Source organism: Telopea speciosissima, chromosome 2 (genome assembly GCF_018873765.1).
Source record: "Telopea speciosissima isolate NSW1024214 ecotype Mountain lineage chromosome 2, Tspe_v1, whole genome shotgun sequence".
NCBI classification, from domain to species: domain Eukaryota; kingdom Viridiplantae; phylum Streptophyta; class Magnoliopsida; order Proteales; family Proteaceae; genus Telopea; species Telopea speciosissima.
Window position 1 is genome coordinate 34,445,671 of NC_057917.1, and position 26,600 is coordinate 34,472,270.

General features: G+C 41.5%; 2 non-coding genes across 2 annotated transcripts; one reads left to right on the plus strand and one right to left on the minus strand.

Moving 5' to 3' along the window:
- Positions 1-526: 526 nt before the first annotated feature.
- Positions 527-633, minus strand: LOC122653364. Its single transcript, XR_006331795.1, has one exon. It is a non-coding gene; the product is annotated as a small nucleolar RNA R71 (small nucleolar RNA).
- A 25,164-nt stretch (positions 634-25,797) lies between these two features.
- Positions 25,798-25,904, plus strand: LOC122653365. Its single transcript, XR_006331796.1, has one exon. It is a non-coding gene; the product is annotated as a small nucleolar RNA R71 (small nucleolar RNA).
- The last annotated feature ends 696 nt before the right edge of the window (positions 25,905-26,600 follow it).

Sequence of the window (26,600 nt, forward strand, 5' to 3'; positions counted from 1 at the left end):
ACTTTAATTTTTGTTTAATTAGCACGTTCAACCTATGTTGTGCTTTATGCATGGTCAACGTTCTTTCCACCCCAACCTGACTTTCCTTGACCTAGAAATAGAGCGATCTGTGGCTAGACCTAAGGATAAGGATAATAGTAATAAAATGGGTGACGAAAACCAGCCAGGAAGACCGTTGAGTGAGCACTTCACTCCAACTGCCTATACCCCTGCATCTTGCATTCAGCTGCCTGCCATTCAGGCTGCTCAATATGAGATCAAGTCCAGCATCATATAGATGTTACCATCCTATTATGGACTTGCTAATGAGGAGCCTTACAAGCATCTTGATGAGTTCTTAGAGGTGTGCTCTATAGTCAAATTCCAAAACCTCCCTGAAGATGCCCTAAAGTTACTCCTACTCCCATTTTCCCTAAAGGACAAAGCTAAACACTGGCTCCATTCCCTAGATTCAGTTAGGATTTCTACATGGGCGGGGATGCAGCAAGAATTTCTAAAAAAATTCTTCCCCATTGGCCAGACTAATAGCCTTAGAAGAGCCATTACTAGTTTCTCCCAATTAGAGGGCGAACAATTTCATGAAGCGTGGGAGAGAATCAAGGAATTACTTAGGAAGTGCCCCCACCACGCTGTCCCAAATGGCAGTTAGTCCAATGCTTTTATGATGGCCTCCATGATCGATATAGGCAGATGGTAGACTCCTCTTGTGGTGGAACATTTATGCACAAGAATGAGACGGAAGCATGGGATCTTTTTGAAACCCTTAGTAAGAATTCCCAACATCATGCTTCGGCCTCTCAGATTGAGATTCCACACACGGGGCAACCAAAGAAGGGTGGTCTCTATAAGATCAACCCAACTGTAGAGATGACTACTAAGGTTAATATGATGTCCAAGAAATTAGACTATCTGATGTCTGTAGGACAGCGTTCTATGTCCCCTTTCCCAATGAGTGTCCCTCCACCCAATCAGACTGAAGCCTATGCTTTATGTGCTAGCCTTAGTCATTATGTTACGGACTGTCCTTCACCTGCACAATACCCTGAATTTGTTCAGGAACAGCTACAAGTGGCTCAAGGTTTCCCTAAACCGAGTAATGATCCTTTTTCCAATACCTATAACCCGGGATGGCGAAACCACCTGAACTTTTCATGGAGAAACTCAGTACCTAATAATCCTCCAAACCCACCATATAGGCCACCATTTAATATTCAATCTAATGCCTATAGGGGTGGACAACCACCATATCCTCAACCCCAATAGAGTCAATCCTTTGAGGAAAAGACGCTAAAAGCATTAAGTGGACTCGAGCAGAACACACAGCTGCTACACTCACATACTCAGTCCATTAATAAGCTTGAGAACCAACTAGGTCAACTAGCTAATGCTATAAGTTGGTGGGAGGTTGGCCAATTGCCAAGTCAGCCAATAAGTAACCCAAACAATCAAATGGGTCTAGGGAAAGAACAGGTCCAATCAGTCACAGTCCTAAGAAGCGGCAAAAGGGTGGAAAAACCTGATACACCCTTAGCCACTAATGAGACATTGCCTACTAAGTCTCAAAGCCAAGGAGAGACTGAGTCAACCCTAGAGAATTCTGGTGGTGGTGTAGAAACACATGAGTCCATTACTGAAACACCACCAATGGAAAGCACTCATCAGTTCCCAAGGAAGGGGTTGCACTTCCCCATTGTGGAGGGACTATCACCTGACTCTTACATTCCAAAGGTTCCTTTTCCCCAAGCCCTTCAGACATCAGTCCTAGACTATTTGGATAAACAGGGTGAAAAGATGCAAGAGGTGATCGACTTGTTCCAACAAGTTTGCATCAATCTCCCCTCTTGGATGCTATCAAGCAAGTTCCTGCTTACGCTAAGTTTTTAAAAGACCTCTACACCCAAAAGCGTAAGTTGAGAACTCAAATCCCTAAGACCGTCCATTTGACCGAACAGGTTAGTTCGATAATTTTCAGCCACCTAACCCCTAAGCTTAAGGACCCAAGTGCACCTCTTATTTCTTACATTATTGGAGATCTCTCCATAAGTAGGGCACTTCTTGATTTAGGGACGAGTGTGAATATTTTGCCTATTTCAGTCTATGACAGATTTGGTTTAGGAGATTTGAAACCCACTGAGGTTATCCTTCAGTTGGCTGATCGTTCAATCAAAACACCTCGTGGGTTGTTAGAAGATGTTTTAGTGAAGGTCGAAGAATTGTACTTTCCTGTGGACTTCCTTATCCTGGATATGGATACAGCCACCACAGCCAAGCTTCCCCTTATCATTTTAGGGCACCCCTTCTTAGCTACTGCGAATGCTTGCATTAATTGTAGATCGGGTGCCATGGACATCTCTTTTGGGAATAAGAAGCTTAGGCTCAACATCTTCAATGCATCCTTAGGTTCCTTTCGAGAAGAAGAGTACTTTGCGTTGGATTTATTAGACAAAGTTGTGGCTGATCACATTTCTCACATGCTTATTGATGACCCTTTGCAGCATTATGTGATGCTTGGAGATGTGTCTGAGGCATACACTAAAGAGGTGCATACTTTGGTAGATTCCTCACCCTCTTTAGAATGGCCACCTTGGACAGTTAGGTTTGAGCCGCTCCCCCCTTTGGCTACATCTCCCCAACCTTCTTCTAAATTGGTTCCTTGGTATGATTTGATCCTTAACCCTCCGTGATTCATTCTGAGTCTGGCTGAAGACTCTAAACTTAGCGCTCTGTGGAAGGCAATCCACTATTTTTTTTTTCTCTTTACTACTTTTTGTTTTTGTGTTTGGTTGTTTTTGTTTTTTTTAGGTAGCTAAACTGATTGCTAGATGCACTGTTCTACCGTATATTGCTGATTTCTGATACACTCCTTCCCTTATCCCTATTTTTATTCTTCTGCATGCATTGACGACAACGCATACTTTAAGTGTGGGGGGGTGTAAGACCGATTGGCAGATTTTTATTTTTTGGCTTTTGGTAAGTTTTACATGTCTCTCTGTTACTTTGATGCGAAACGTGGGAGGGAGAGACTTAGGAACCCTAATATGAAGTAATGAAAATCCTGTTGAGAGGACAGTAGCTAGTATGTACCCTAAGGTGGGTTTTGACTCATACAATAAGAGCCCCATCTTGTCGAAGGGACAGACCACTTAGCTGTCTTGTGTTTCTTTGAGCTTTTGGTTAGGAGCTGAGACCAAGTTTAGTTTTGGCGTGACATAAAAAAAAATCATGAGAGTTTAGTTCTGTTGCTTCAACTTAGTTATCGGGGCATCTAGGCCACAAGCCCAGAGTCTCGCGTAAAACAATTGGAGTGACCAGTTAGGTTATTATTACTAGTATTCTTGAATCCAGTTCGGGCTTATAGCCTTTTTGGTTCAAGTGAGTAAGCCCGAGGAGTGTTTCACACTCAATCCCCTAAAGCCATCTGGCTTGGGAGTGGTTGGCTTAAATCTCGTTACATGATCCTTCTAGAAAGCTTAAAAGGCCAGAACATTGCACGGATCTAACAATCACGTAATTTTCAAAACAAAATAAATAAATAAATAAATAAAAGTAAGAGTTGAATTCCTTGGAGCTAGACAGGGCACTCCGCCTCAGGAAGCAAGGTGACTTGATCGACACTCCTTGGGGTGAAACCTCTAAAAAAGAACTCTAGCATCACTATCCTTGTGGATATATGTAAGAAATAAAACTACCAAGTAGCTCGGGTGTCCTATGTAGTGACCCTGCATGGCATTTGAGGAACAGTAGTGGAGTAACAAGTGGAGTTCATTGTTTTGAAAAAAAATAAAAAAAAAAGAAGACGAAATGTCGTTGCCTTGGTACAATTGTATGGTCAAAAAAAAAATGCTCCAAAGCCTAAAGTCCTTGGTGCCCTTGACGTTATGAGTGGTCTCACCTTAAGTAAGGTGGTGTTTGGAAGATATGGGGAGAGTCCCTAATTAGGATGTGTACCTGTTGCAAGAATCAATACTGGGTAATAAGAGCTCAAGTGTGAGGGCATCTTTGTCTTCTTGATCTTAAGTAGGGCATCTTAGTTTCGGGTTTGACGTGTGCTTCTTACCCATTGTCAAAATCTAAAACTTGCAATCATGAATTTTATGTGTATATTTCCTGCAAACACTTACGAGATAAAACTCATCCACTGGGGGTAACCTAGGGGTTTAAAGGCTTGTTGCACATGCTAAATGCAACCATGATTCCTACGAAAGTGAGTTAGGTTTTTTTTGTTTTCTTTATTTTCTTTTTGCTTGAGCACTAGCAAAATCTAAGTGTGGGGGTATTTGATGAGCACATTTATGTGTGAAATTATTCCATTTAATTCTGCATTTTATCTGCTTAGAATGGAGTTACCTTGGGTATTTTCTGTCTTTTTCAGGGTACATGGGTATTTTATGCGATTTCATGCTATTCTGGACTATCAGGCATCATATCTTCTGATTTACACATAAAGTGGACCGGTTTCTTTTCATGGTTGCGAAGAGGGCTAAATTTTGAGCAAGGTGGACGTGTTGCATTAAAAGTACGCATCAGTTTTGAAGCCCCATACATGTGATTATTCTTTTTAGGCCAGAAAAGAATAATGGGTCAGAAAGTGAGTTAAAATGCAAGCTCGAGCCCAGAACCAAGGAAGGATTTGATGCAATCTAGGCACCAGTCTGCCCATGGATCGACTCAAATGTGATCAAGGACGAGATGGGAAGAAGTGTCACTGAAGACCCAAGGGCATAATCATAATTTCATAAAATTGGGAAATTTTCAGAAGATATTCGATATTGAGCTCATACCGTCCGGAATATTAATTGGAGCAACTTTAATTCTCTGGTTGGGTCCACTCGGGGCTAGGAAGGAGAGATATTCTCAAAAAGAGAATTTTGATCAAATTTATAATTTAGATTAAATTCTCTCTCCTCCCTAATATCTCTCTCTCATCTACTACGGTTCTATCTCTCCAACTTCAATTCTCTCTCTCTCCCTCTCAAATCCCTCACGGGTCCCACCTTTCCTAATTTTATTCCACCTCTCTCTCTCTCTCCTCTTATATCTCTTCTTTCCAAATCCCTCACAGACTCTCTATCTCTACCTCTCCTCTATCTCTCACGTTCTATTTTTGTTTTTTTTTTTTAATTTCTTTTTAAAACCAACTATAAAACACCCACGGACAGATTCTAGAGGGGCAAATCAAACTGTGCTCTCTTTCTCCGCTTCTTCTTCTTTCTATTTTCCTCTTTCTTCTTTTATTTTATTTTTTTTTTTTGTCTTTGGATCTTGGGTTCCGCAAGGGGAGGAGAGAGTGATCACCATTCTAGCAGCTTCATCTCCATAGATCATCTTCACCATTGCTGTCCTTTGTCTCTTAGCATCATGATTGGCTAAGTTCCCTCTGTCTTTAGGTGTAGATGAACTAATGGTATTTGCTATTGAAAATTCTGGTTTACATTCTTGATTGCTTGATGTTAAGACCCCATCCCTATTTGGATGATTTCAATAGATATATTAAATTGAAAAATTCTGTTTCTATGATTCATTATTTTTCATTCAAGCAATGGTATTTTGTTCTTATGTGGTTGTACCAATGATGGATTATAGCTAAATGAACTATGTGTGTCAAGCCCTATATGCGAAGGACGATAGTACTCGTCAAGATAGTCCATACCTAGGAGGAACCCTACATTCTGTGGTATTATTAGGCATGTGATTATAATAAACCGAAGCATGCAACCGAATTGAATAGCAACCAATTGGGGATTCGAACCCTAAAGATAGTCTTCTCCCGTATTTGCATACCGTTGTTAACTCAGATTTGCTTCTTTTGTTCTTAGTTTAAAAATCAGATTTAAAGCATTTTAATTTTCATCACTTTCATCTTATCATCTTAGTAATTTAGCCTTCTAGTTCTCGGTAGATCGACCCCTTACTTGCTACTTGCTAGAATAATTTAGGGTTTTATTTTTGACCGGTTAATGACACGATCATATATATATATATAATATATGTTTATATATTTATCTATTTCCCTCTTTTGGATTATCTTTGGATAATTGTGGGTTGGTTATATTTGATTTATCATTGATTATTGTGAATTCTCATATGTGATTGCCCATTTATTACTTACTCAGGACTCAACAAAACATTAACACGGTTATTACTTAATATCCTATGTTTCAAGTCCTAAGTTCCAGGTTTGCCTATTATCTTCTACGTTCTCATTTCACTAGAATCAGTCCTCTCCTATGTCCACATATAATTATTTATGCTCTTGAGATTTTTAATTTAGAACCTACTTGTGGAGAGTAAATCAAGAGGTTATGCCAGACTATGGTCGGTGCAGACCATCATTACTCTGATACCATTCTGTCATGACTCCATCCCGATGAAATATATTTTACAATAAAGGGGGTGACTGAGACGACAGGTGTCATCCCACTGCCTACCAGGATCACAGATACAGTGTCTCGAGCAACAGTCCACCATGTTATCAAGTCATGATAATAGCAGGGAACGTACCAATGGAATAAATCGTTCCAATTACAGAGTTAGAGGAAGCCAAATTCATTTAAATCGTGTAAATATAGAGCATCGGTTCTCTAATAATAACACATAGTATAAATGCAATACTCATAACCATTCATTTCTCACCTTGCAATTAAACATAAAGTTTATACATGAATGTAGATGAATACAGAAATAAATAAATAAATCACGCCACTAGGGCACCATTCTTGGGTGTACATCGACATTTATGTCACAGCCACCGGCTCCATTTGATTCGCATCCATAAGTGTGCATCAAGAGATTACCTGCATATCAACTAAAAAGGGGTTGCACAACAGGGTTAGCTCCACAAGCTAGTGAGAGAGAAAAGGGGAATGCACATACACTCAAACACGCAATTTCAAGCAATTTATGATGCATGCTAATGTTAGATTCATTTTCCACCTAGCACACAAATTCCAAGTCAAGTGTATACTATTGTGATAACTCGGGAGACACTGAGGGTCACTTAACTTATCGCCCTAGTGAAACCTCAATTATCACGAAGGAGCCTAAACTGGTAGAAGCCATCAGACCACCCAGTGGCAGACCCCGATAGCCATCACTACCCTTGACCTAGCCTCTCTTACCCACAGGCAATAGGTGCTCAAGACTATCCAACACATAAACCCCTGTTGGTAAGGATCGTAGTATAACAGAGCAAGAATCCTAGCCGCAGATATACTACATGCAAGTCCTATTGTCCCAAGAGGTATTCCAGGTGCATCAACGTCTCGTTCCATTTAGTACCCAGGTACCAACACAGCACAGTGCATACAAATCCATATCACAAATAACAAGTTTTATAATTAAATTCTGAGGTTCCGATACCAGTACACCCAGCACCATCACCTGATACAATAGTGAGAACGATATCACATCACAATTATAGCAGTTCACATTTGATATAAATATTGCAATGTGCACAATGCTTATATTTTATATAATAGCATGATCAAGATTACTTAATGTATATATTCAAGCCCAACAAACTCACCCAAAACCCACTCATCGAACTTGGATATCACCCAGCATGGTTAACATGAATCTCACTGGTGCACCAGCTATCCATTGAGTTTGGTAGCCTAAGAATACAAAAGCAAATGTCAAAAGATGTATAGAGGGGTCCTATGTTATGCCCCCAAATTTAAAACTGAGTTTCAGCTAAGACAACACGGATGGACGTATAGACAGAAGCAACAAAGTGAGTCCGTCCCTGACTCCGTTTAGGCCCAAAGGTCAAAATATGAGGAACGGATCCACAGACGGAACTTCTAATTGGATCCATTCCTGCATCCATTCAAATTCTGAGGCACACCTAAGACCGAGCGGAACCACTGACAAAAGCACCATCTGAATACGTCCTTGCATCCGTTCGATCTCTAAGACATTCTCGAGAGCAAGCGGACCCACAGACGGAGGCAATAGAGTAATTTTGTTCCTTCATCTGTTTGACTCTAGTTACTGGGATTACACTAGATGGACTGACGGACAGAACCACGATGGTGACTCCGTTCGTGCATCCATCAAAATTCTTTTCTGAGATTCTTCAGGGTTTTCCCTCCAGCTTAGAACCTGGAGTTCACATGGCACTCAGGATCATGGAGGGGGTGTCTTAGGTCTCCCTAAGGTCACTACAACCTAGGCTTACCTCATGGATCCAAGATTTCATAAGGGTTTAGCTCCATTTGGTCCAAAGGTAGGGTTTGATGTTTTAAAACCAAGGATGCAGCATCAATGATTGCAAGGAAGCTAATAAGAGCCTTAACTAGGGCTTGGTCATCACCATTAAAGCTACATTTAAAGACTGAGCTTCACCTTGAGTCCTAAATGGAACCCTAGGTTAGCTTAAGCTTAAGGGATCTACTTCAATTAAGAATGGGAATGGAAAAGAGGGATGTACCAAGAGTTAGAGCTTACGTTGGTGAGTGAAGCTCCAATTCCAGCCCTAGCCAGCCTTGAAGATTCACCTCCTCTTCCTCCTTTTTTTTTCCTTCCTTATCTTCTCCTCCTTCTTCCCTTTTTCTTCTTTTCTTCAAGCCTTGATCAGGTAGTAGGAGGGAGGGTAGGGCAGCCAACCTCCTTGGCATGCCTTCCATCTTTTTCCCTTCCCCTCTCATTCCTCTCCCTACTTCTCCTTCTTCTTCCTTGTTTCTTCTCCTCCACGGTTTGCTTGGAGGGGGAGAGATAGGAGAATATGAGGTTATGTTTTATCTTTTAAAGATCAAAAGTGGCCTTAGGGCTTGTTTGCCTAAGTGTCTCTAAGACACAAGGTAGTCCTTTGGGTTTTAAAGGGCTTGTTTGGCCAAGGTCATCACCTAATTAGTCTATTAACTAGGACATGTTTAGGTCAGCCCTAAGTACTATAAGACCTATTAGTTCTTAAGGTTTGTTTGGTTCAAGCTAGAATAGAAAACTCATTATTTATTTAAGTCTTGTGGGCCCACTTTCATAGTCCAAATAGCTAATTAAAGGTAAGGGTGGGAGTCCATCTAGTCCGGGGATCTAATTATGGTGTCTAGGATAAGAGGATGTGGGTCCCATAGGAAAATAAATCAAAAGGGCAAGTAATAGCACGGGCAGATCCCCAAACGAAACCAGTCAAGTGAGTCTGTTCGTGACTCCATTGCTGCTGTCAGGGCTCAAACCTCAAGGAAAGTTGTGGGGCTTTAACCCGTACTTCCAAGACTCCGAGGGGACACTTATAATAGTAATTTAAGTTCAAGGTCATAAGTGTTGCCCATTGCCACCGTGGTATTACCCATTGGTAAAGTCTAATTTGACCTGGGGTATTTGGGTATATTTCGGGTGCGGGTGTAACAAAAATCCCTCAAAACCCTTACTTAAACATTGTCAAAGTAGGCAAAGTCACCAGAGTAAATTTGATCTAGGTAAAGCTATCAAAGCACATCGGTCGGCTTTAACCCAGATTTCAAGGGCCTACCCATAATATTTAGTCAAAGATCTCTTCATATAAAATATATCCCTTTAAGTCTAGTTTACAATGTAATTTGAATCGTGTCAATTGATTATGTGTCAACCAAGTTATGGTCAGAATAGTGGACAAAGCTCAGCCTGATCGATAGATGCATTCAGCTCAAACAAGCAGATGCATTCTGCCCAAATAGGTAGATGTATCTGCTGGTTTCATCTTCCGATTTGAAGTAGAATGAATCCTACAGATGTATTCTGTAAAGCCGACAGATGGGCTCCTGGGCACATCTGCCGGTTACACCCGATTGCATCTTCCAGTTTCAGTAAAACTTATATGTCTTGTTTTGGTTTTGTGAACTTGGTGTTTTGGCTCAAATGGGGCATACCTCAAGGTATCTTATGTCTTCCTAGTCATGAGGATCACCTCAAAATAGGGTTTAATGCTCTTCAATAAATTGGGTTCATAAACCCTATGGTTTTAATTGGTTTAAACATCAACAAAAGGGAAGGGAAGTACATGGGATGTACATAGGGGTAGGAAGATTTAATTAAAGTCGTCAATGTAGTTTAGTACAAGGGCATATATGAAACACTAACAAACCCTAAGAAAAGCCCTAATTTCACTTGCTCTTAACCTAAATGTAATGTATATGATTTTGGCTTTAAATGCAAAAGAAAATGGAGGTCCCATAGGTTCATATAGCCCTACATTTAAGGCATTAATGCTTGCCATTAATGGTTCTTCCATTTTGGTAGATGGAGCTCCATTGATGGACTTGCATCCACAAATCCAAAACCTAACATGGTCTAGGTAAAGGAATAGACATAGGAATAGGGAATGAAAGCACTCACCAAGGATTTGATGAGCTTGATTTAAGTTCCACCTTCTTCTTCTTCTTCTCCTTCTCTTCTTCCCTCCATGATTTAGGTTTTCTAGCAAATGGGGGTTTTCCCTAATAGTGAACTAGTGTTTGTCTTTATAATGCTAAGGCCCACTAGGGCCTGTTTGGCTGGGTCCTAAACCATAAAGTGCAATTGGTTAGGGCTTGTTTAGCTAGTCATAAGTCCTAAGGTCTGAAATGGTTTATTGGGCCATTAATACATTCAAGCCCACAGCCCAAACAGTATCTAGTAGGGAATGACTAGTGTTTCTAAGTTCAGTTTGGTATCAAGTAGGGGTAGGCCCCCACTCAGGTCTAGGTAGCGTACACGCATATGCTCTAATCGATAACCCCTACAAACCTTCATTATAAGCACCACTTAGGGTGAGTTGACCTTAATACCCCTAGATTAGGTTAGCGTTAAGTAGGGGTAGGTCCCACTTAGGGTTAGGTGGGGCCCACATCTGTTTAATTTAGTTTTAAAGCTTAAATGGCCTATTTTTTACTTGAATCGAGCTTGGACATTCTCCAGTACACTCGTACACCTTCAAGGGCATTAAAGTTATGGATCATACGCATCAGGTGCCATTAGGTACCATGAGCGGTTGAAGTTGATTATTCATGGTTAGTCACTTACAACTAATCATCCGGGCGAGGATTCGGGTACACCTCCCGATTGACTTCACACCATGGCAAGTACATAGAGGGTAGTCGACAATTCTATCATTGTCTGCTACAGTTCAAGGTGTCGACAGTTGTCGATACCATAATACCTATTATCAAAATTTCAAATTAACCCGGATTTTTGGACACGGTTATAACATTCTCCCCACCTTACAAGAAATTTCATCCTCAAAATTTGACGTGTTTGGGTATCCAAATAAGTGAGGATACTTCGATTATACTTCATCTTCTCATTAAAAAGATGCTCCTTAATCGGTGTGATTACTCTATTGAACCTTAACGAAAGTTACAATTTGATTATGAGGGTTCCTTACAGTTAAAGTTCCTTTCAAATCACTTTTCATGTGTCAACCCATGACAAGCTGAGTGGCTTGTCAGCCTAGAGAATATCAATTTAGGGGTGTACTTTCTCGACATCAATATTTTGAATACATCAATGCACTTGTGCTCCTTGTCGAAGCAAATTACTCCATTGGCTGGTGAAACCCATAGGAATACCTAATCACCCACGGCGAATGCAATGTCCCTCCATCTCAAGTTGGCATAGCTTTTCTATCTAAATTGAGTCACCTTGATTCGGTCCCTTATCAAATCTACTTTCTCCCAAGTAGATTGTATCAATTTGGGTCCCAATAGTCTTCGCTCACCAACTTCATCCCAATACAGTGGTGTTCGACACTTTCTACCATACTGTGCTTCAAATGGAGTCATGCCAAAAGTAGCCTAGTAGTTTTTGTTGTATGAAAACTTAATGAATGAGATGTGCTCATCCCAACTACCCCTCAAATCAATAGCACAAGTCCTGAGCATGTCTTCTAGGGTTTGAATGGTCCTCTCTGGCTGACCGTCAGTCTGTGGATGGAAAGTCGTGCTAAAATTCAGCAGTGTACCCATGGCCTTCTAAAAATCACCCCAAAACTTCGATGTGAACCTGGGATCACGATCAGAGGTGATACTCATTGGGACTCCATGCAAGCAAACTATGTTTTCCAAGTACAGTTTAGCCAACTTGTCCCTTGGATATGCCACCTTTATAGGAATAAAATGTGCTGACTAGGTAAGCCCGTCAATAATGACCCAAATAGCATTGACACCTCTGGCTGTATGGGGCAGTCCAATGACAAAATACATAGTGAAGTGATTGCAATAATCCACAGGATCGCTGCCTCTCTGCCTTAACTTGCTGGTAGGTAAGGTACTTTGACACAAATGTCATCACATCCGCCTCCATTCCGGTCCACCAATAGTGCAACTTCAATTTCTTGTACATCTTGGTATGGCTGAGATGTACAGAGTATAGTGAACAATGAGCTTCACTCAATATGTCTTTTCTCAACTGGTCATCATTGGGTATACGCAATCTGCCCTTGAATCAAAGGTTACCATCCTCTGCTAAGGTAAAGTCTAGATCCTGTTGTTTCTCTTCTCAGATGCATCTATAAATTTCTGTAATTCCTCATCGGTAGGTTGGGTTTCTTCAATCTTCTCCACCAGTGATGATTATCACTAAAACTTAGAAGGATATAGTGGTACCTTCTATCAGTAGTTCAAGGTCCACTCTTTAATAATATCTATTCTTACACAATGGCCTGAGACAATTTTGAGTTCGATTGATCTAGAGTTCATTGTATCTAAGGGTTCTGGGAAAATCAAACTTTGAACATATACCTCAACAATCAATAGATCTAACTATCCCTGTGTATCATGCCTAGTATCTATATTCTTGCGGTTTTGGGTTGTAAAGTATGAGTTTGTACTATTCTTGCTTATGAGGCTTGTACTATGATGACATTCACTTCTGGTTCTCCAATACCTAACTCAACTTTAGAATGAATTGGAATATTGATGGAATCCCTGCTATTCGCTCTCATGACGAAGGGGACATTCGGTGACCCATTACTCCACTCATATCTATCGTTGAGAAAAGTTTTGTCAAATCCTTCAGTTTTAGTTCTATTTTCCTCTTGGCTACACTTGACTATACTAACACCTAGTATAATACTTCTCACCAACTTCAATCTCCAGAGCCGTTACCCACTCCCTTGCCTCTAGTCTGAATTATCTCTTCTAATCATCCTTCGGCTGTAGGTGAACAATCGTACTAAAACTCAACTACGTGCCTCCAGTCTTTCACTGCCCCTCCAAAATCTAGATACGAATCTGGGAACCTACAGGACAAGGTCCATGGATTGGGCTCATATACCGAGTTAATCCCAGTATTCTTGGAAAGGTTACTGATAAGTCCTAAGAATGGCAATCCCAAGAGACATGTGGGGCCAAAGGCTCATCCAAGAGTTCTCAGGACCATTCCTAACACTTTTCATGTGATCACTAATGAGTTCTAAAAATAGCACTCCCGAAGAGACGTGTGAGGTTGATACCAAAATCTCCATCTGACACTCCTAAGTGGTACTCAGGGTCGAATAAGGCCAAGGATGGACACAACCAAGGGTACTCAGGATAAATCTCAACACTACAGGTAAGGTTACTAAGGAAGCATGGGCCAATCACTGAGGCTGCGAGAAAGAAAATACAACCTCCCTCTAGCCGCTAGACCACGTAATAATTCTTTCGGTGAGTCCCTCGCCGACAGTTAGACTACGCACTAATGGATTCCTACTAATGATGGTGGGTGACTAAATTGAGTCCTAAACTCTAAAATAAAAAATGCGTGTGTAGGTGATAGATATAGACATAAGTTACCTGTCATTGCGCCCAATGATGGCCCTACATCTCCTTCAGGCATGGTGAACACACTCTTCTGGGGCTCACTGCCCCGCTGTGGCTGCATGGGATAGATGGCCTGAACACATGGTACATACATGGGCCTATGGTACGGACAAATCTTGACTTTATGCCCCCACTCGTGGCAACTGAAGTAATGAATGTTCGGGTTATGTGCTTGTGGTGTAGTTATGGATTGTGATAGTCGGCTAGGCTGAGTAGCATTTTGTCTCCTAGACTGCATCAGAGTTAAATCAGGATAGGGCCCTTTAGAATTCTTATTGGGTTCTACCGACTAATATGAACTCACAGGTCTCTTCCTAGACCCTTGTGTTCGAGATGGTACTACTAGCTGGCCCTGTGGTGTATTGACTGTAGGTAGTGTAGTAGGTATGGAGGAATTCTCCGACATGACTTGAGTCTGTTGTGCCACTTGGATCCGTGCATTCACATTAGCCATGAACTCTTCTTGTTTCTCTCCAATGGCGGTAAACATATTCTCCATGTATTTATTTTATTGTTGCCAAAAACTTCTCATCAAATCACCCACTATGGTGGTGACATCATGATCGGTGAGAGGAGGTTGGATAGCAGGCATCGTAGGATTGGAGGTCCCATCTGCCACCTTTGGTGGGGATGGCAGATCTCCACCAACTTGATTTCGAGTGTGAACCATCCTTGATTCCTAGGGAGGAACCCTGTAGACATGAGCACATGTGTTTTGAATCATAAGCAATATGCACTCCCTTGTGTACCATGCACAACAAGTATGTAAAACATGATAACCCATTCCTATAGATTTTATTTATTTATTTTATTCCTTCCAATAAATTTTAAATGTCAAACCTGCCCCTGACTGACTGAAATTTTGGATGAAGGACAGGGACCTCTAACCAGAGACCTAAACACACTATGGAGCATCACTCCAGTGGTTGAATTTAGTCGAGAACCCCCAAGGATGTCCTCCTACATACCTGTCAGAAGATGGGTTGCAGACTTATGCAACTGCACTGCTCACAGCATGATGTACTGCATCAACCCAGGTACTCTCTCTCCTATCCATATATGTGGAACCCACACCTGTTCAGATGTGTGTCAGACCTTGGATGAGGTGCTGGTGCAATGCCCAAGCCATAGGCCAAGCACCTATGCAAGCCCAAGGCCTATACAGTAATGCTGCATTCTCTGGGTTATGCACTAGGCGATTGGCCCAAAGGCCCAGAGAATCGCCCAGAGTGGCTGAAATGGGTTTATTGGACTCCAGACATGTGGGGACCATCCATATAGACCATGAATACCCTCTAGGGGTAGATGAGAATTTTAGGAACCATTACCCACCCTTGGAGCCATGTGGACCCCACCAGTGCAACCAGAATGACCCTGAATGTAGTTAAAAATGCATTCTTGGAGGGGGACTGCCATTTCATCCTTGCTGTTGTAGCTGAGTTAGAAAGAGAGAAGGAGAAAGAGAAGAAAGAAGAAGAGAAGGAAAGAGAAGGGGAGAAGAAGGAAGGAGACCTGTGTTGCAATTCTGAGCACTGAACCAGCTGCATATAACCTCCAGGTAATAATCTTAATCCCTGTATGCTGCTGATCTCTGTGTTGGTTCCCTGATCTCTGCTCTGATGGTTGTATCCCAGACCTGTAATGCCCAGAACATCATTGAGATGGCTTGGGAAGCATCAGATCTAACATGCAAAGCCATTGCATGTAAGATCTGATCATAATACATCAGATTTGCTTTTGTTTCTGCAGCTGAGACTGAAGTCAGTCTCTGTGCCTGACTGTAGTACACAGTTGCACCAAGATTAGGCAGTCTGGGCATGGATCTTTGCATGCATGGTGATCCTTGCATATCTTAGCACAAGATTAGTGTCCTACCATGAAAATATGCATAAAAGAAGCCCTGCATACAGCCCAAATTGGATCCTTGAGCTTGAGCTCAGCCTGGACAGCTGTTCTCTGTGCTGTCAAAATAGCTCCTGGCTTCCAAATGGGAAAACAAAACCCAAAACCATTTGGACCAATGGATTTTATACCAATTATGGTCCATGACCATCGCTCATGCATCCCTAATTGAAATCATGGCAGCTCCTACTGTAAAATCCAAGAAAAACTACCCAAACCCGTGTCAAATAGGCTCTGGGTGATGCACTGGGCGATTACCCAATCACCCAGTGAAACACCCAGAGATATAAATTGGGTTTTTTATGTACTACCTTTTTGGACCTTCACCAGTGACCTATGGGCTGTGTGATGAGGTGGTAAATGACCAAAATACCCCTCTCCACTTATGCTTACTGTCATCCATACCCTGGGTACTCAAGTTTGCCCCACAGGGTCAGGTAACCATGTCCAGGATTGGTTGAACTGTTGACCTGGGTACTGGTTTGTGTGACTGTTTGGGCCATGTATTGGCTAACTATGCTGTCAGGGTACCAAGTCAATCAAATTCCACATCTCTGGATGATGCACCAGGAGATAGACCCGAAAGCCCAGTGCAAGACCCAGAGAAATCCCAAGTAATACTTGTATGAATACAAAGTCTGACCAGTAAGCCTAGACCAACACTAGGATATTAATGTAACTTTAAATATTAATTGACACACATTTATGATCCGATAAATTAGGTTTTGATCCTGTGCTCGAGGCGCACAGTCAGACACCAACCGGAACAGAACTGATAGCTGAACCAGTAGGACAGGAACAAGGTGAGTGAAATTACACCGTGTATGTACATGCGACACGGCTAATATGTCAACACAAATTATAATGATACTATTACACTGTTCACTTAATTCAATTACTATGAATTCTATTGAATAAAGAATGCTTGGCTGATGAATTCTGTGATTGGACATTGAATGTTGTATGTGAATTGCTAGACTAGATGTCGTAGCTGGCTTGGAAAGGAGGCTTGTGGTAGTGTCAAGCCTGCCCCAGACTAACTGGAATTTTTGGATGAAGGGTAGGAACCTTTGACTAGACACCTAAACACACTGTGGAGCATCACTCCAGTGGTTTAATTCAGTGGAGAACCCCCGAGGATGTCATCCTATATACCTATCAGAAGATGGATTGCAGACCCATGCAGTTGCATTGCCCATAGCATGATGTATTGCATAACCCCAGATACTCTCTCTCTCTGATCCATATTTGTGGGCCCATAACTATTCAGATGTGTGTCAGACCGTGGATGAGGTGTTGATGCAATGCCCAAGCCATAGACCAAACACCTGTGCAAGCCCAAGGCCTATACAGTAATGCTACATTCTCTGGGCGATTGGCCTAAGGCCCAGAGAATCGCCCAGAGTAGCTGAAATGGGTTTATTGGACTCCAGATATGTGGGGACCATACAGACCATGAACACCCTCTAGGGGTAGATGAGAATTTTAGGAACCATTACCCACCTCTGGAACCATGTGGACCCCACCTGTGCAACCAAAATGGCCCAGAATGCAGTCAAAAATGCATTCTTGGGAAAGGGAGCCTAAGGCCAAACAGGCCTTAGTCAGCCCAACTGTATAAATAGGAGGGCAGCTCCTCATTTCGTCCTTGCTGCTGAAGCTAAAAGAGAGAAAGAGAGAAAGAGAAGGAAAAGGAAGAAGAAGAGAAGGAAAGGAAGAAAGAAGAAGAAGGAAGACTGGTGCTGCTTCAGAGCACTAATCTGGCCACAAACACCCTCCAGGTAATTAATGGTCATAATCTTTGTGTGCTTCTGTTTTCTATGGCTGTTCTCTGATCTCTGCTTTGATGGTGGTGTCTTTAGCTAGTAATGCTTAGAACACCATGGGAATGCCTTGGGATGCATCAGATCTAACATGCAAAGCCATTGCATGTAAGATCTGATCATAATATAGCAAGTTTTACTACTATTTTTAAATCTGAGACTGAAGTCAGTCTCTATGCTTGACTGCACAGCACAGTTGCACCCATAATAGGCAATTTGGGCATGGATCTTTGCTTGCAAGCTGATCCTTGCATACTTTAGCATGGGATCAATGTCCTACCATGAGAATATATGTAAAACAGGCCCTGCATGCAGCCCAAACTGGATCCTTGAGCTTGAGCTCAGCCTAGACAGTTGTGCTTTGTGCTATCAGAACAGCTCCTAGCTTCCAAATGGGAAAACCAAACCCAAAACCATTATGACCAGTGGATTTCACTCCAATTATGGTCCATGACCATCCCTCATGCATCCTTGATCGAATCCATGGTAGCCTCTGCTACAAAATCCAAGAAAAATTGCCCAAACCAGTGTCAAACAGGCTCTTGGCGATGCACTGGGCGATTGGCCCAATCACCCAGTGAAACGCCTAGAGATATAAACTAGGCTCAGATTGTGATCTATCTTTTTGGGCCTTCACCAGGGACCTGTGGGCTGTGTGATGGGGTGGTAAATGATCAAAATACCCCTCTACACTTATGCTTGCTGTCATCCATACCCTGGGTACTTAAGTGGGCCCCACAGGGCTAAGTAACCATGCCCAGGATTGGTATTAGCTGAACTGCTGACCCGGGTACTAGTTTGTGTGAATGTTGGGCTATGTATTGGCTAACTATACTATTAGGTACCAAGTCAAATAAGCTCCACGTTTTTGGATGATGCACTGGGAGATAGACCCGAAAGCCCAATGCAAAACCCAGAGAAATCCCAAGTAATACTAGTATGAATACAAGTCAGACCAGTAAGCCTAGACCAACACTAGGATATTAATGTAATTTTAAATATTAATTGACACACATTTATGATCCGATAAATTAGGTTTTGGTCCCGTGCTCGGGGTGCACAGTCAGACACCAACTGGAACAGAACTAATAGCTGAACCAGTAGGACCAAAACAAGGTGAGTGAAATTACACCGTCTGTGTAAATTTAACATGACTAATATGTTAAAATAAATTATAATATAATATTACTGTACTGTTTGCTTATTTCATTAATTGTGAATTTTGTAAATAAAGATATGCGTGAATGATGAATACTGTGAATGGACAATGAATGGTGTATGTGAATTGCTAGACTAGATGTCGTAGCAGGCTTGGAAATGAGGCCTGTGGTAGCCCATAGAATAGGATGCGGTTGACACCATCCGATTCATACTATGCCATATAGATGCATTGGGCTAGAGTTTCATCACCCGTGCTACGCACCCTTGCCAACAGGTGTTAAGGTGTTGGATGCCTATGAGAGTGACCATATGAAAGAGAAAAAGAAAAAGAAAAGAAAAGAGAAAATAAAAAGAAATGTTATGCACCGAAAAGGTGGTTATGGGCTATAAGCCAAAGAAAAAAATGTGATATGCGAAAGAAAGGATGGATGCCTCATAGGTTAATCAAGAGGGCCGGTCGGGCTGACCTTGGAAAGGGATGCTGGAGCCAACTGGTCTTCTCCGACAACTCAATGGGTGTATCGCGGGAAGGGGTTAAAAGCCTGCACCAGAGATACATGTATTGGGGATTGTAGTAGCACTAACCTGCCTTCGTTGTGATGTTAGGTAGCTAATAAATAAAATGAACTGCACCTCATGTAGGACTCATATGGTTATGCTTGCATGTGCATGCATGGTGATATTACATTCACGGGCTCGGTGGAGCTCACACTTTTTTATATATGTTTTTGTTAGATGATCCTGCAGGTGGATGTTATTGTGGCAGGGAGGCTTATCTCCAGGAGGCAAGCAATGGTGGTTATGACAATTTTGGTATGGACCCGGATAGAGGTCATATCGCTGGTGCGAGTATTTTTGGTGGTAGCTGAGAAAAACCTGTGAGGGGTGCAGCTGACTCTATTTTGACTTGGGACTCCTTTTATTTTTGTTGGAGTTTTCCCTTTTGTTTTACAGCTTTGCATTTGGGGCTCGGGTTGCCTTGCCCTGTTTATATTCTTTTATATAAAGCTATGTCTGATAGAGTTAGGAGCTGCTGGTGTTCTGGGAGTGAGAGAGAGAATGAACTAAAATACTGATGATGTATATATATTTTCCTTTCTTTCTTTTTCTTTTTTTTTTTCTGTTAATGTAAATATAGCTTTCCGCAGCACTTTGTGTTTTACATCTTGTAATATTGTGGATGTGTGTGTCTGTGAATAGATTAACTGCTTCTAGATCCTTAGGGTTTGGCGGATTGATACAGTGCAACTCGGGTCACCTACCTAATCCTCCCAGGGGTGGTTTGGGGTGTGACAGAGCTTGGTATCAGAGCGAGAAGCTCTTTCTACATTCACAAACAGCGGAATAGGATTAATAGCTTGCAAGAAGGTAAAACATGTAATAATTAATTTAACAGGGGGCAAATGTAAATAATAGATAATAAGGAAAGACAGAACACTAAAAATAAGCTCTAATAAAATTTAAAACCATGGTGGAAGCCATTACTTAGATGCTCCATTGGAAGTACTACTTCCAGATACAGTCAGTAGGGAAATAAACAAAAGATAAAAACTACAAATAAAGTACATAAACTATGACAAAAAAAAAACTATATATAGAAAGACTAAAGTGAAAAGACTAAATCCTAGGTATGAAACTGAGGCTGGAGAACTACTTCTGTGGAGGATAATTGCTTTGTGGAGGTTGGGCCTGTCGAGAGTCAACTCGGTAGTAGGAATCCCAGAAATCAAGGCGCTGCTCAATGGCACCTATTCTCCCCTCCAGGGAAGTGAAACCCTGATCCATCCATGACAACATCTAGGAAACCTGAGTGTGGAGACCTCGGAACTGCGCCATCATGTCAGACCAACCGTAGGACTCAGGCACCTAAGGTGGCACCTGAGAACTAGAAGCTCCAGTCGGCCTATAGAAAGGTAGATCTCCAAACTGTGTGCTAGGATCCACCGGATCACCCTTCTGCTCACCTAACCCAGCTCCCTCTGATGCCTCATGCCCCTCCTCCATCTCCTCCTCCTCAAACTCTGAATCGCTCTCTGGTTCCCCTTGCATCTTCATCTTCTGGATGGAGGTTTTGCTGATAGGCTTCGACCTATCACCTCCCTCGTACTCACCAGCAAGAGTAACCCCAAAATATAGGAACACATGAGTTAAGAATCTCCCATAGGGTAGGTTCCCATCTGATGGGTTCTGGGCATGGTAGAGCATCACCTACATCAATAAGGGAGGTTGATCACTGGACTCCCCTTGCCGGCCCTCAGCAAACAATAGGTAATGTATGCCCAGACATAGAAATGCTACCCCGGTTCCCACCCTTGGGATAGATGTTATAGGAGATGCACATGCTAATGATCCTGGCAGTAGGCTTATACTCCCCCTCAGACTTCGGAATCCCTTCAGCCCCAGTCAAAACTTTGAAGACCGTCCTCCTGGTCTCCAAAGAAAACATATCAGAAATGTCTACCCTAGGCTTATAGTAGCACCTGTCGCTGATCGTGTCGTTAATCGGTCAAAATTAAAACCCTAAACTAATCTAGCAAGTAGCAAGTAAGGGGTCGATCTACCGGGAACTGGAAGAAATATTCCAAAGAAGGAATTAAGCTAATTAAAGGTAACTAGAAATTAAACTGAACCTAGAACAACGATAAACAAAGAATAATATGAATGATAAGATGAGAAGAACTATCCTCAGGTCGAATTCACTCTATTAGATTGATTTAATTCACTATCTCACACATTATGGTTCACTGCGGCTACAAGCCCAATGACACCACAAAGTGTAGGGTCCCTCCTAGATATAGGGTATCTTGACGAGTACTATCGTCCTTCGCTACAAGGCTTAGCACGCTTAGTTGTTCAGTTATAACCTATCTTCGGTACAACCACATGGGAAAAGAAAACCACTATTTAAACGAATCAATTGAATCACAGAAACAAAAGATCCTAACTAGATGTCATCATTAAACCAGATCAAAGAATTATAGAAGTCTTAACATCAAATAGTTAATGTGCAAAGAAAATAAAATAAATTAACTTCATAGAGTTTCATCTCCCTGAGAATAGGTTGGGAATTTAGCTACGCATAGCGATCAAGGGAGCACAGCCACAGTCAATCTTCATGGCAGCAACCACAGCAATGGTGATCTCAACGTCTCCAAATAGAAACCCTAAGACCCTCTCTCCTCTCTTGGCCGCCCGAGTAACGTATTCCCTCTCCTCTCTTGCTCTCGATGGGGGAATGATGATGAATCTCTATTCTGCCCACCATTTTTAAATCAGTCCCCCCTCTCCCTGTGAATAGGTTAAATGGGTTTTTTAAATTAGAAAAAAGAAAGAGATAAAGGAGAATCGGGTTGGAATAGGAGAGTAAAAGAGAGAGAGAGAGGTTTACGTATGAGATGGGGATGAGAGATAGAGAGATGATGGGGTGGTTTTAAAAATAAAAAAATGAAAGAGATAATGGAGTTGGAATAGGAAACTAAAAGAGAGAGGTAGGCTACGTATGAGATGGAGATCAGATAGAGATGGGGGAGATAATGGGATGGGTTTTAAAATTAAAAAAAAAAAAAAGAAAGAGATAATGGAGAATAATCATGAAGTGATGATTGGAAGGAGAGATAATAGGACTTTTAAATCTTCCATCTTTCTAAATCATACTCAAACCCCTCTTCTAGAATGTATTCCCAAGCTGCCCCCTTTAGCATCAAATATCTGCAAACTCCAATATCCCTATAATAACCAATAATTCAAGTATTTTAGTGCAATAAATCATAATTATTGGACAAGTGCTGCTAAATTAAACAAGAAATACATATATAAATGCAGCACGATCACACTCCCTAACTTAAGTTTTTGCTCGTCCTCGAGTGAAAGAGAATAAAGAAAATAACTAAATCGACTCTCTAGTTCATAAACAGTCTATCTACATAAAATGCATTCAAAGAAATAATGACAGTTTACTATTGCTCATCAACTCATAGGATGTTTGGTTCATGTGAACACAAGAGCTAAGCAATGAACGAAGACTTCTCCTAAGCTATCAAGCTCTCACTTTCTGCTTTTCAACCCACTGGTTCACCATGAATTGTGACATCTAAACCTTTTACAAATGCACATGCTAGCTCGTGTAACACCTCATAATCAATGTAGCTCACTTATTTTTCTCTCAAAACATTTTCCTTTTCTTTTCTTTTCTTTTCTTTTTTTTTTTTTTTTTTTTTTTTTCTTTTTTTTTTGAAATTGTGTGATTCTCATATCCGTGCAATGTTCTGGCCTTTTAAGCTTTCTAGAAGGCTCATTTAATGAGCTTTAAGCCAACCACTCCCAAGCCAGATGGCTTTAGGGGATTGAGTGTGAAACACTCCTCAGGCATACTCACTCGAACCAAAAAGGCTACAAGCCCGAACTAGATTCAAGAATAGTAGTAATAATAACCTAACTGGTAACTCCAACCATTTTACGTGAGACTCCGGGCTTGTGACCTAGATGCCCCAGTTACTAAGATGAAGCAACAAAACTCAACTCTCATAATTTTTTTTTTTTCAAAACAAAAGAGAATGCAAACACAATTAAGCAGTGGTCTGCCTAAACATTCAAAATAAAACAAACCGGGTAGACCTATATGTTTAGAAGCATTAAGCAAGCTCACAAATGACAGTCGGGAAAATAAAGGTTCAATACTTAACACTGTGTTGAATTAATTTTTTCACAACCTAGAGTCAAATGCACTGTAAAGTAAAAGTATCATTATAAAAATGAGTGCATGAGAGTTTTCTAAGAATGTAGATGAATCAGAGAGTCATATGCAAAAAAATTTTCCAAAATCCTCCCTCCCCAATTTAAACGGCATTGTCCCCAATGACATACAAAAATAGAAAATTATAGCAAGGGGAACACAAAAATAAAGGAAGGAGCGAGACAACCTAAGGTGGGGCTGGCGAGGCCGTGAATCCAAAGATGTGAACACCAATGACGAAGTAAATCCGCTATAGGAGATGAATGCTGCAAAACAACTACTAAAACATAAAAGCAGTAGAAAAATAAATAAATAATAAAGAAAGCAATAACTAGAGTGGGCTGCCTCCCACTAGAGCCCTAAGTTTAGAGTCTTCAGCCACACTCAGAATGACTCATGGAGGGTCAAGGATCAAATCATACCAAGGAGCCGGTTTAGAAGAAGGTTGGGGAGATGTAACCAATGGGGGGAGCAGCTCAAACCTAACTATCCAAGGTGGCTGTTCTAAAGAGGGTGAGGAATCTAGCAAAGTATGCACCTCTTTAGTGTATGCCTTAGACTCATCTCCAAACATTACATAGTGCTGTAAAGGGTTATTAATAAGCATGTGAGAAGTGTGATCAGCCACAACTTCGTCTAATAAATCCAACGCAAAGCACTCTTCTTCTCTAAAGGAACCTAAGGATGCATTGAAGATGTTGAGCCTAAGCTTCTTATTCCCAAAAGAGATATCCATGGCACCCGATCTACAACTTATGCAAACATTCGCAGTAGCTAAGAAGGGGGGCCCTAAAATGATAGGGGGAAACTTGGTTGTGGTGGCTATATCCATATCCAGGACAAGGAAGTCCACAGGAAAGTACAATTCTTCCACCTTCACTAAAACATCTTCTAAAAACCCACGAGGTGTTTTGATTGAACGATCAGCCAACTGAAGGATAACCTTAGTGGGTTTCAAATCTCCTAAACCAAATCTGTCATGGACTGAACTAGGCAAAATATTCACACTGGCCCCTAAATCAAGTAGTGCCCTACTTATGGAGAGATCTCCAATGTTGCAAGAAATAAGAGGCACACCTGGGTCCTTAAGCTTAGGGGGTAGGTGGTTGAAAATTACCGAACTAACCTGTTCAGTCAAATGGATGGTCTTAGGGATTTGAGTTCTCAACTTATGCTTTTGGGTGCAGAGGTCATTTCAAAACTTAGCGTAAGCAGGAACTTGTTTGATAGCATCCAAGAGGGGGAGATTGATGTGAACTTGTTGGAACAAGTCGATCATCTCTTACATCTTTTCACCCTGTTTACTCTAAAGGGGATAAGATGGTGTTTGAAGTGCTTGGGGAAAAGGGACCTTTGGAATGTAAGAATCAGGTGATGGTCCCTCCACAATAGGAATGTGCAGCCCCTTCCTTGGGACCTAATGAATGGGTTTCACAGGTGGTGTTTCAGTAATGGAATCATGTGTATCTACATCACCCCCGGATTTCTCTCGGGTTGACTCAGCCTCTCCCTAACCTTGAGAACTAGTGGGCAGCATCCCATTAGTGGCTAAGGGTGCATCAGGTTTTTCCACCCTTGTGCCGCTCCTTAGGACTGTGACCGACTGGACTTGCTCTTTCCCTCGACCCGTTTGACTATTTGGGTTACCTATTGGTTGACTTGGCAATTGGCCAGCCTCCCTCCTACTTATAGCATCGGCTAGCTAACCCAGTTGGTTCTCTAGCTTATTGATGGACTGAGTATGTGAGTGAAGCAGTTGTGTGTTCTCCTCGAGTCCACTTAATGCTTTTAGCACCTTTTCCTCAAAGGATTCATTCTAGTAGGGTTGAGGATATGGTGGCTGTCTACCCATATAGGTATTGGTTTGAACATTAAATGGTGGCCTATACGGTGAGTTCTCCATGAAAAGTTTGGGTGGTTTCGCCATCCCGGGTTATAAGTATTAGAAAAGGGATTATTACCCAGTTTAAGGAAACTTTGAGCCTTTTGCACCTATTCCTGAACAAACTCAAGGTATTGTGCAGCCGAAGGGTAGTTCATCACATAATGACTAGGGCTAGCACATAAGGCACAGGCTTCAATCTGATTGGGTGGAGGAAAACTCATTGGGAAAGGGGACATAGAATGTTGTCCTATAGACATTAGATAGTCCAATTTTTTAGACAGCATATTAACCTTAGCAGTCATCTCTATAGTTGGATTGATCTCATAGAGAGCACCTTTCTTTGGTTGCCCTATGTGTGAAATCTTAGTCCGAGAGGCCGAAGCATGATGTTGGGAATTCTCAGTAAGGGTTTTAAAAAGATCCCATGCTTTTATCTCACTCTTGTGCATAAATGTTTCACCACAAGAGAAGTCCACCATCTGCCTATATTGGCCACGGAGGCCATCATAAAAGCACTTGACTAACTGCCATTTCGGGACAGCATGGTGGGGGCACTTCCTAAGTAATTCCTTGAGTCTCTTCCACGCTTCATGAAATTGTTCGCCCTCTAATTGGGAGAAACTAGTAATGGTTCTTCTAAGGCTATTAGTCCAGCCAATGGGGAAAATTTTTTTAAAAAATTCCTACTGCATCCCCGCCCATGTAGAAATGCTAACCGAATCTAGGGAATGAAGCCAGTGTTTGGCTTTGTCCTTTAAGGAAAATGGGAATAGGAGTAACTTTAGGACATCTTCAGAGAGGTTTTGGATTTTGACTGTAGAGCACACCTCTAAGAACTCATCAAGATGCTTGTAAGGCTCCTCATTAGCAAGCCCATAATAGGATGGTAACATCTGTATGATGTTGGACTTTATCTCATATTAAGCAGCCTGAATGGCAGGCAACTGAATACAAGATGCAGAGGTATAGGCAGTTGGAGTGACATGCTCACTTAGCGGCCTTCCTGGCTGGTTTTTGTCACCCATTTTATTATTATTATTCTTATCCTTAGGTCTAGCCACAGATCGCTCTATTTCTAGGCCAAGGGAAGTCAGGTTGGGGTACAAAGAACGCCGACCATGCATAAAACACAACATAGGTTGAACGTGCTAATTAAACAGAAATTAAAACATGATATCTAAATAAAAAAACTCAATAAAAAATAAAAATGAGAACTAAAAAGTAAAAAAAAAATTACTCATTTAAAACTAACGAAAATACTTACCTGGTGTTGGCGATTGCGCAATTCCACGTGCAGCCCTCGATGAACAGTTACACAAATGATCTTAAGGGGCTGAGGG